The sequence below is a fragment of the Hemiscyllium ocellatum genome, unplaced genomic scaffold (genome assembly GCF_020745735.1).
Source record: "Hemiscyllium ocellatum isolate sHemOce1 unplaced genomic scaffold, sHemOce1.pat.X.cur. scaffold_255_pat_ctg1, whole genome shotgun sequence".
Taxonomy (NCBI): Eukaryota; Metazoa; Chordata; class Chondrichthyes; order Orectolobiformes; family Hemiscylliidae; genus Hemiscyllium; species Hemiscyllium ocellatum.
In genome coordinates this window covers 516,245-526,291 of record NW_026868131.1, presented here as the reverse complement: position 1 = coordinate 526,291, position 10,047 = coordinate 516,245, and the positions used below count along the sequence as shown (strand labels likewise).

The 10,047-nt window shown below is 43.5% G+C and overlaps 2 non-coding genes across 2 annotated transcripts; both read right to left on the bottom strand.

Moving 5' to 3' along the window:
* Positions 1-2,470: 2,470 nt before the first annotated feature.
* Positions 2,471-2,543, bottom strand: trnav-cac (transfer RNA valine (anticodon CAC)). The gene has a single exon. It is a non-coding gene; the product is annotated as a tRNA-Val (tRNA).
* A 1,611-nt stretch (positions 2,544-4,154) lies between these two features.
* On the bottom strand, positions 4,155-4,227 carry trnav-cac (transfer RNA valine (anticodon CAC)). The gene has a single exon. It is a non-coding gene; the product is annotated as a tRNA-Val (tRNA).
* Between the last annotated feature and the right edge of the window lie 5,820 nt (positions 4,228-10,047).

Genomic DNA, 10,047 nt, shown 5'->3' with positions numbered 1-10,047 from the left:
GTCAACAGGCATAAAGTAATCTCACAACTATCAACTCCAAACTACTCTTTCAGACATACTGCAGCCTTAGTGCACCACCACTTCCCAGACAATGCTGAAAAGAGAGAAAGAACGAATATCATAAGTATGGGCCATAAAAAAGTGAATTTCAACAATCACAGTCTTGATGAGATTACCTTTCCCTTCTGATGTCTCCAGGACGGAAACGATGGAAATGGAAGAAATTCAATAACATATTCATTGGAACGATTTTCCCATTCGCCAGAAAACCAAATAATGATGAATTGACTCACCGCAGGACACTGTTTCACAACTGCGATGAAATAACAGTCTCCATTCGGTTCCAGTAAAAAACTCAACTTGCCTGCAATGTTAGGCGAGAGTCGAAGCGATTACCATCACGACAGCAGAGAAACGTTGCAATAGTCAGTACGTTTCCACACCACAGTTAAATTCCCGGGGGCATCCATGCAACGGGGATCGAAGTAGCATTTTAACAGTGCTGCGGCGATGGAGTCGATCAGCTGAAACAGCAGTGGTGGGATTCGAACCCACGCCCCTTTCAGGACTGGAACCTGGATCCAGTACCTTAGACCGCTCGGCTTGTAAAAGGTTGCAATTGAAGAACAAAGCAGTCTCTGCCAAGTTTCGAACTGGGGACTTTTGCGCGCGTGAGGCGAACGTGATGACCACTGCACTACAGAAACAAGCCTCAGCCAGCCGCGCTGCGGCTCTTTGGACCCCAGCACTGGAAGGTGTAGACATTCTCCGTTTCACCTTTCTTTTTCCAACAGCTCGTTGTTATCCAGGGTAATTCACAACTTGAAAACACTGCAGAAACAAACGACTTCCTTACTTTTGCTCCGACTGACCATACTTCGTGAAGTTTTCCCAGATCCTCAGTTGAGGATCCTCCATGGTCCGTCTCCGACTCGCACAGCTGCTGGGATGTGCCCGGCTACAATGTCAATTTCGCAGCAGATAACGAAATCCCATCAATCCGGACAAAAATCGATAGTAAGCTGAGTCTATCTTCTCAGACTCTTTTCAGAGACAAATGTATCTGTGACTGCGTGAGAATATATGTTCGGTTATGATTTGGTCAAACCACCATGAGCTGCTTGACATTACTTCAATTTCGATTCTTGCTTTGCTGAATGATTTCACCCATTGCTCGAAAGAGGACAATTTTCACGTTTACACGGAACACGAAACACACCGGACTACAGGGAAAATGCACAAAGCTGAGCAGGCCGTGTTCCACATCATACCTTGCAGCATAGTTTCAGTCACTGCCTGTTTTGCAGAATACGAGGCCCAAAGAATGTTCTCCACCATAAAACCGGAGGTAGCATTACAATCCGAGAACGACAGATCACATTGTGAGGATGCTCTGACCACGGGGCCAGTTCGAGATGCCACTTTCCTTGCCTTTTACATTAACCGTGCAATTTGCTGCAGAGATGTTCACATCTGGACATGAGCCACATGGATACCGACTGACTTGGAAACGAGAAGCGACTCAATAAATCTTGCTAAATTCCATGTTGCTTATTAGAAATGCAGCTTCTGTTCACCTCAATTTAAAAGGCAGTTTGTGAACATAGTAACTGAAGTCACAAGGTAAGTATCTTATCCCACCCTCACTCCGGGAGAGGTGCTAACTGCCCTTGAGTGCTTTTTGTTCTCGATGTGAAGAGCTCTCACGCCTGAGTCACCTTCACGTCTCTTGTTGCTGAGTGACTCACAAAGAAAGAGTTTCACCAGAGCTGCAACTGCCTCACTTTCCCACTCGCCCTGGCCGTTTACATTTTCCTGCTCGTCAGTGATTTAAAGAAAACCAAAAGGTTGCGATGTCATTCTGTAGCCTCTCTGTCAATTCCTCCGTTTCAGTTCCAACATGGCTTAGATCTCGGGCTCACCTTAATACTAGCGACGCTATGAAATCACAAGTCCAGAGGTTGCCCTGAGAGTGCAATTTCTTTCATTGCTGTTGCTGATAGAATGAGTCACTAACGTGCGAACTGATCCAAAACATGATTCAGCACCTCTGCTGCCAATTCTCGCACGTTGAATAACGACAGGCAGCTTCCAAATGAGGTCTTTCAGATACGACTTTGGGATACATTTGACAGACAGACTAGTTCAGGAATCCGTGGTGTACTGTGACACCAGCACGTCTGCTTCTTCCCTGTCTTTGAACCGGCCCGCCTGCACAAGGAATGCAAACGCGGTACTGCTTTTGCTGGAGGATTCAGAACGCGGTAACTACACTCTGAAGCAGAATGTCATATGATCAGACCCAGCTTGGATAAAAACATTACAATGCTTTGCAAACTAATTTCATGGAATTGAATCACAAAGAGAGCAGATTTGTTCGAGCATTTTCGAAGGCAGGTTTGCAGATGGGAAAGCAAGCAAGAAAGCTCCGTTCTTGTTCGTGTAAAAGGCTACAAATGAAGAACAAAGCAGTTTCTGTCCAGTTTCGAACTGGGGGCCTTTCGCGAGTGAGGCGAACGTGATGACCATTACACTACAGAAACAAGCCTCGGCCGGGCGGGCTGCGGCTCTGTGGCATCCAGCACTCAAAGTTGAAGCCATTCTACGTTTCACCTTTCTTTTTCCAATAGCTCGTTGTTATCCAGGGTAATTGACATCTTGAAAAAGTTAAAAAAAAGACGTGAAATTAGTGACAAAATATAGACAAGGATGTCGTCAATGTTCGGACTGTAGAGTGAGGTGGAATAGGCTGGGGCAACTTTCCTGGCAGCATAACGGCTGCGACATGATTTTATGGAAGGGTTGTAAACTGAGTAATTACGTGTTTTACCCAAGCTAGGGTGAGTTGGAAACTCGAGAGCATAGGTTTAAGGTGAGTGGTCTGAAATTGACAAAGGACCCCGAGGCACATTTCCCACACACAAGGTTATGCGTGTATGGAATGAGCTACCAGAGGGAGTGGAGGAGGCTATTGCACTCAGAAAATTGCAATGGTAATCGGATGAGTTTCTGGATAGTATGGGTTTAGAGGGATTGAGGCCAAATGCTGTGGAACGGGACTTGTTTCATTTTGGTGATGTGGTGAGCGTGGATGAGATACACCAAAGTATCTGTTTCCACGCGGTGTACCCCAATAACCTTGTGTTGCTTACACCGGTTTTAAAGGATTACTTTTCAGCGGAGCTTGCTGTCGCAGTCTGTGGCACAATCATTTAGTCTGTTCGACTGCTCACGGGAAAGGTAGTATTGTGAAACACTGCAGAAACGAACGACTTCCTTACTTTTGCTCCGACTGACCATGCTTCGTGATACTTTCCCAGATCCTCAGTTGAGGATTTTTGCTGCTGCAAGTTACCTCAGAACCCGTGTTAACTCGTAATGTATTGAGCGAATCGCAAACAGAAAGCATTTAACACGGAACACAAACAAAACAGGCATACCTAATGCTTGTTCAGACACAGCGAAGCATGAACGCTAAATGTGAGATAGTCCGAGGGCATGAGGCATAAAGTAATCTCACAACTAACAACAGGGCAATTCCAAACTACTCTTTCAAACATACTGCAGCCTTAGTGCACCACCACTTCCCAGACAATGCTGAAAAGAGAGAAAGAAAGAATATAATAAGTATGTGCCATAAAAAAGTGAATTTCACCAATCACAGTCTCGATTAGATTACCTTTCCCTTCCGGTGTCTCCAGGACGGAAGTGTAGGAAATGGGAGAAATTCAATAACATATGCATTGGAAAGATTTTCCCATTCGCCAGAAAGACAAATAATGATGAATCGACTCACCGCAGGACTTTGTTTCACAACAGCGATGACATAACAGTCTCCATTCGGTTCCAGTAAAAACTCAACTTGCCTGGAACGTAAACTAATAGCTGAGCTGCTTGCTTTCTGCTGGGGAGGCGAGCAACATCATGATAGCAGAGAGTCTCGACAATACTCAGCACGTTTCCACAGTTAATGCCCCTGAAACACCCTGAAAAACCTTTACAATGCTTTGCTCACTAATTAAATGGAATTGCATCACATTTCACAAAGAGAGCAGATTTGTTCGAGCATTTTCGAAGGCTGGTTTGCAGATGGGAGAGCAAGCAAGAAAGCTCCGTTCTTGTCCGTGTAAAAGGCTGCAATTGAAGAACAAAGCAGTTTTTGCCCAGTTTCGAACTGCGGACCTTTCGCGTGTGAGGCGAACGTGATGACCACTACACTACAGAAACAAGCCTCAGCCGGCTGTGCTGCGGCTCTGTGCCTTCCAGCACTGAAAGTTGAAGCCATTCTACGTTTCACCTTTCTTTTTCCAATAGCTCGTTGTTATCCAGGGTAATTGACATCTTGAAAAAGTTAAAAAAAAAAGAGGGATGTGAAATTGGTGACAAAATATAGACAAGGATGTCGTCAATGTTTGGACTGTAGAGTGAAGTGGAATAGGCTGGGACAACCTTCCCGGCAGCATAACGGCTGCGACATGATTTTATGGAAGTGTTGTGAACTGAGCATTAACGTGTTTTACCCAAGCTAGGGTGAGTTGGAAACTCGAAAGCATAGGTTTAAGGTGAGTGGTGTGAAATTGACAAAGGACCCCGAGGCACATTTCCCACTCACAAGGTTATGGGTGCATGGAATGAGCTACCAGAGGGAGCGGAGGAGGCTATTGCGCTCAGAAAATTGCAATGGTAATCGGATGAGGAAATGAGGAAATGGGAGAAATTCAATAACATATGCATTGGAAAGATTTTCCCATTGGCCAGAAAACCAAACAACGAGGAATCGAGTCACCGCAGGACTTTGTTTCACAACAGCGATGAAATAAAAGTCTCCATTCCGTTCCAGTAAAAACTCAACTTGCCTGGAAAACAAAGCAACATTCGAGCTGCTTGCGATTTTCTGCGCGGGAGGAGAACATGACCATGACAGGACAGACACTTTAAATATTCAGCACATTCCCACACCGCAGTTGTGTTTTGAACATCAATATAGCGGGGATCGAAACAGCATTTTAACAAACTGTTGGAGTTGATCAGCATAAATGGCAGTATTTTCTTTCAGCTGAAATAAATTCGGAACAAATTTGCATATATCATTAATCGTTCCAATGAGATAAATCTAATGCACTTCCGATTATTACAATGAACTGTGTGACTTTCAGTTCACTTAATAAAATGAAGCGAACAAAAAAGCTTTTCTTGTGGTTTAACGTAATTCAGTTAAGCCATATGAGAACGGCTATTGAACCACAACATCACATTTATATCACTCGCCATAGCTACTTCTTCATGTGAGAGAGAACGTCACTGAAGAAATTATGAGTGAAGGCAAAATGTGGATGTGAATATGACGGGGAATTATTGTTCACTGTTTCATTCTGAGCATGGCTACTTCTTGGATTTTGCTGTTATTGTAATTCTGGTGAAAGCAGAAACACAATGGTTTGGATTCAATTTAGCTCAAGACATTTCTCAACCACGACTTTCACCACATGTTACCTTGATGAGGTCACATGTTACCCATTTCCAAAACGTGCTGAGGAGACCGAGAGATTACAGTGATGGATTATTATACCACCGTGCTCCGCATTCATGGGTTTGAGTCACATTTTGGTTGCTAATTCCACAAACCACTGCTGCATTTTTACATTGCATCTCACACCGCTTGTATACACTGGATCGAGAATTGTGTTCTTGCGCTTCACTGCACGGGAGACTCACGAATAATCAATTCCACATAAAAGTTGAAATAAAAAATGAGAGAAGATGTTCTTTTCGGTTGTAAATTAAGTTGGTGTAATTAGAGGGAACACATTTTTTTCTTTATGCACCTCTTTCCATCTTGTCTTTCTATTAGTTTACATCGACAGAAAGAGAAATAACTAACAAGTGATCGGGAGCACAAGTTTATCCAATGGAATTGCTCATGATTATTTTAACCTAACAGTTCACACAATGATTTGATCAGTATTTCAAACAGTCACTCGGAATTGGAACCGCAGCAAACCGCTCCAATGAAACTAACCTTTCTTTCTTCCACATGCAGCGTGATGACTGACTTGCTAACTGTACAAGGTCAGCCAATTTTCTTCAGCAATCACAGCTTCTGTAAACAGCTACCTGTGCTGTGCAGAGTGTCATTTGATGCCCCCAGGTCACAGCACATTTCTTCTTCATGAGCTTATGAGCTTCGTTCATAATCTGTTTGATAAACCTTTTCTATCACTTCATCCCATCCACTCACAATTCTCAATTTATGAATAAAATTTAGCGTTAGATCAAATGTTAAACAAAATGAATGCATGCCATTCAGCCCATCGAGTCTGCCCCACCATACAACGAACTCATGGTTGATCTGATAATCTTCAACTCCATTCTGCTCACTTACCTCGACAAACTTCATCATCTTTCTAATTAAATACCTGACACAGTTTGAAAATACCCAACAACTTCGCCTCTACTTCGGTTGCCAAAAAAAACCCCACAGATTCTTTGAGCATGGGAATTACTCTTAATTTCTGAATTAAATGGGCGATATCTCATTCTGAGATTATGTCCTGTGGTGCTCTCATCAGAGCATAGGCCAAACCACCTGCCTATATCTACCCTGTCAAGATCCCACGGCTTTGTTTCAAGGAGAATAATCCAAGCCTGACCAATCATTCCAAGAAGCTCCATTTTATCCAAAGTTGACAACATCCTCGTAAATATCTGCTGTCCCTTACAGCACGGGAACTGGAACTTGAAATCAGATAGCGATTGGAATCGGATTAGTCCACACATGGACCAAATACAGTAATGATAACTTTGACAAATGAGAATCTAATCATATTCTATTGACATTCAGTGACTTCGTTGTAACTGAAGTCCTCCGTGTAATCGCCCTCGGAGCTAATATTTAGGAGAAATGTTACCTGACCGCCCAAATAAAGAAGTTGACTACAAAAAAATGTCCGTCAGTCGACTCTGGTTGATAATTAACACAACTCATGTCTCCGTGAAGCCTGCATCATTTGTTAGGCACAAATTAGATGTGTAACAGAACTCGCTTCATTTGCCTGGATGTGTGAAGCTTCAATGCCACTGAAGGAACTGGACCTCGTCCACGACAATGCAGTCACTTAACTGTACCACGTTCAACACCTGAATGTTTATTACCCTCACTGCTAAGGCACGATTGCAGTAGAGTGCACCACCTCCAAGATGTATGGAGTAAGTCATTCAGGCTGTGTTGACAGAACATTCAAAGCTCAAAAACTGTGCTGGCTATAAGGACAAGGTTGAAGATGCACTGAAGCGCGACCATTTGCAAGTTACCCGCCAAGGCACATACCGGCATGACTTGAAGATGTATCAGTGGTAAATCCATTGAGTGATGAAGCTGTCTTGATCGTCAAAGTGGTATACTTCAGCCCTCCATCCTTTGTCTTACAAATTTTAAAATGTTAATTATTGCATTGACCAGACTTGTGCTCATTCTATTAGTTGTTTCCTAAACTGGCGGTTGCTAAAGATCGAATATCACCCACAACCGAGGGTCAACAACAGAAAATATCCAAAAATACTCTCGACCATCTGAGCTCCCTGTCCAAAAATCTTCAGTGATCTGTGAATATCCACTCCAAGATCCCTTTGTTCCTGTTTGTTCTGTTCTCCACTCAGAATCCTCACTGTTATTGTTTCAACTCCCCAAATTCGTTACCACTTATTGGTCTGGATTCAATTCCATTCGCCGGTTTTATTTTCCACCTGATTGATACATCTCTGCAGGCCCTGACATTATTCATCATAGTTAAATACACGAACAATTGTTGATCCACTGCAAATTTCTAAATCATGACTCCTACAACTAAGTCTGAATCGTTGATCTCTGTCACGAAACAGTGGAACTCCACTGGAAACAAGCATCCAAACATGCTTCATTGCTGGATGTGATGAACACCTGCAATTACAGCACAATCGGACCCCTGATGTCATTTGTCAACATGCTGGTGACTCTATCAGTTGGCCTCCTGAGTGATCCCTTCTCACACATGGAAGTGGTGAATGACCTGTCCACATTGTGCCTGGGCACGTAGGTTTACACTTCAGCGGGTAATTGAATCCTTTCCCGAAGTCCCCCTATGGACCTGACATCTTGGCGGTGTGTGTATCCATGTGTCTTTTTAGATTGGATAATCAGTTGAATTTGAGTCCACGCAGAGATGACTCCCAATTTTCCCCGTCATCCGTGTATTTTTTTTCTTCTTCTTTATTCTCCCACGGAGTGTGGCCATCATGGTCTGAACATTATTTGTTGTGCATTCTTAATTCACCATGAATTGAGTCAGAGGGATTCTATCGTTGAAAAGCACTGTTGTGAGTCTGGAGTCATATGTTGGCAGGTCTCATTAAGGATGGCAAATTCCCCTTTCCAAGGGACACGAATGAATGGGCTTTCAGCTAATTAAAACCTTTTGCCTCTGTTCCTATGATCGGGGTTATTATTCCAAATTTTATTCATCGATTTAAATACCAGCAGCTGCCATGTTCCAGTCTCCAAGTGTTGTTAGCCCAATATATCGCCACTACATTTGCATTTGACACGAAGATTGGTGAGTAGAAGAAAGCATAGGGGTCGTCAAAGAATAGAGAATAATGTAGATAGACGGGAGAGTAGAGCGGAGAAGTGGCAGACGGAGTTCAATCGAGGCAAATGTGAAGTGATGCATTTTGGGAAGCCTAATTCTTGAACCAACGACACAGTAAACGGAACAGTCTTGGAGAAATTTGATGAGCGGAGAGATCTGGGAGTTCAGGTCCTTTGTACCATGATGATGGTGGCACAGGTCGACAGAGCGATCAAGAAAGCAAATGGCATGCTTGTCGTCAGAGGACCGGGCTTTGAATGTAAGAGCTGGCAGGTCATGCAAAAATTGTAGAAGATTTTGATTCGGCCGCGTTTAGGAACACTGCACAGTTCTGGTCGTCAAGTTACCCAGTTGATGTGGACGTTTACGAAAGGGTGTAGAGAAGGTTTACGAGGATGTTGCTGGTATGGAAGATGTTTGCTGTGAAGAGAGGTTAAGAAGTTTATGATTGCTTTCCGTGAATAAAAAGAGATTGAGGGGTCCTGATTGAGGTCTACAACATCTTGCAGGGTAAAGACCGGGTGTAAAGAGATGCTTTTTCCCCAGGTAAGGGATTAAATAATGAGAGGTCTCACATTCAAATTGAGAGGTGAAACGTTTAAGGAAGATAGATGTAGAAAGTATTTAGCACAGAGGGTGGTAGGTGCCTGGAACACGTTTCTAGCAGAGGTAGTACAGGCAGGCACGGTCGTTTCATTCAAGGTGCGCCTTAATAGATGCGTGAGTAAGTGGGGAGCAGATGGAAACAGGTGCTTAGGAATTGGGTGATAGGTTTAGACAGTTGATTTTGTTCATCCCAGGCTGGGAGGTCCAAAAGGCCTGTTCCTGGGCTATAAATGTTCTGTGTTCTTTGTTCTTCTTTGTTCACTACACTACCATCCCAATGCTACATTGCTCCATCTCAGAGAATGACATTGGCAATTCCAATCATCTCAGAGGGAGTGAGAATATGACATGTGGCTGTGTTGGAATGAAACTGATGTACGCTGTACTGGAGTGTTTGCTGGGAGCAAGAGGATGATGTGATGAAAAAACAGTTCTTACCTATCAAAATAACTAAACAGTGCATTGTAAAGGAAAATTGCACTGAATGCTTGCAATACACCGACCTCTCGCTTAAGGCTGCAGCACGCTTCCACTGAGACAATCGGCAGTGCGGGTTAATGCTGCTGTTGTACCTTAATAATCTAATAACTGGAGACAAATATGCCCTTCCTCCCGCCTTTGACCAGGAGAACTCCCAGCCTCGGAATTTCACGCACCTCTGTATCATCATAGAAGGACCATGTGCTCACCGATCGCATCACTGGTGCGACACAGTAGCTTCACGTGCTCATTTTCATCCCAATTTCCCGTTTGATCTTTGCAACTGCACCATTGAGTCTGGGTGGAGGAATTGGGATTATGTGATCCACTGTAGAAA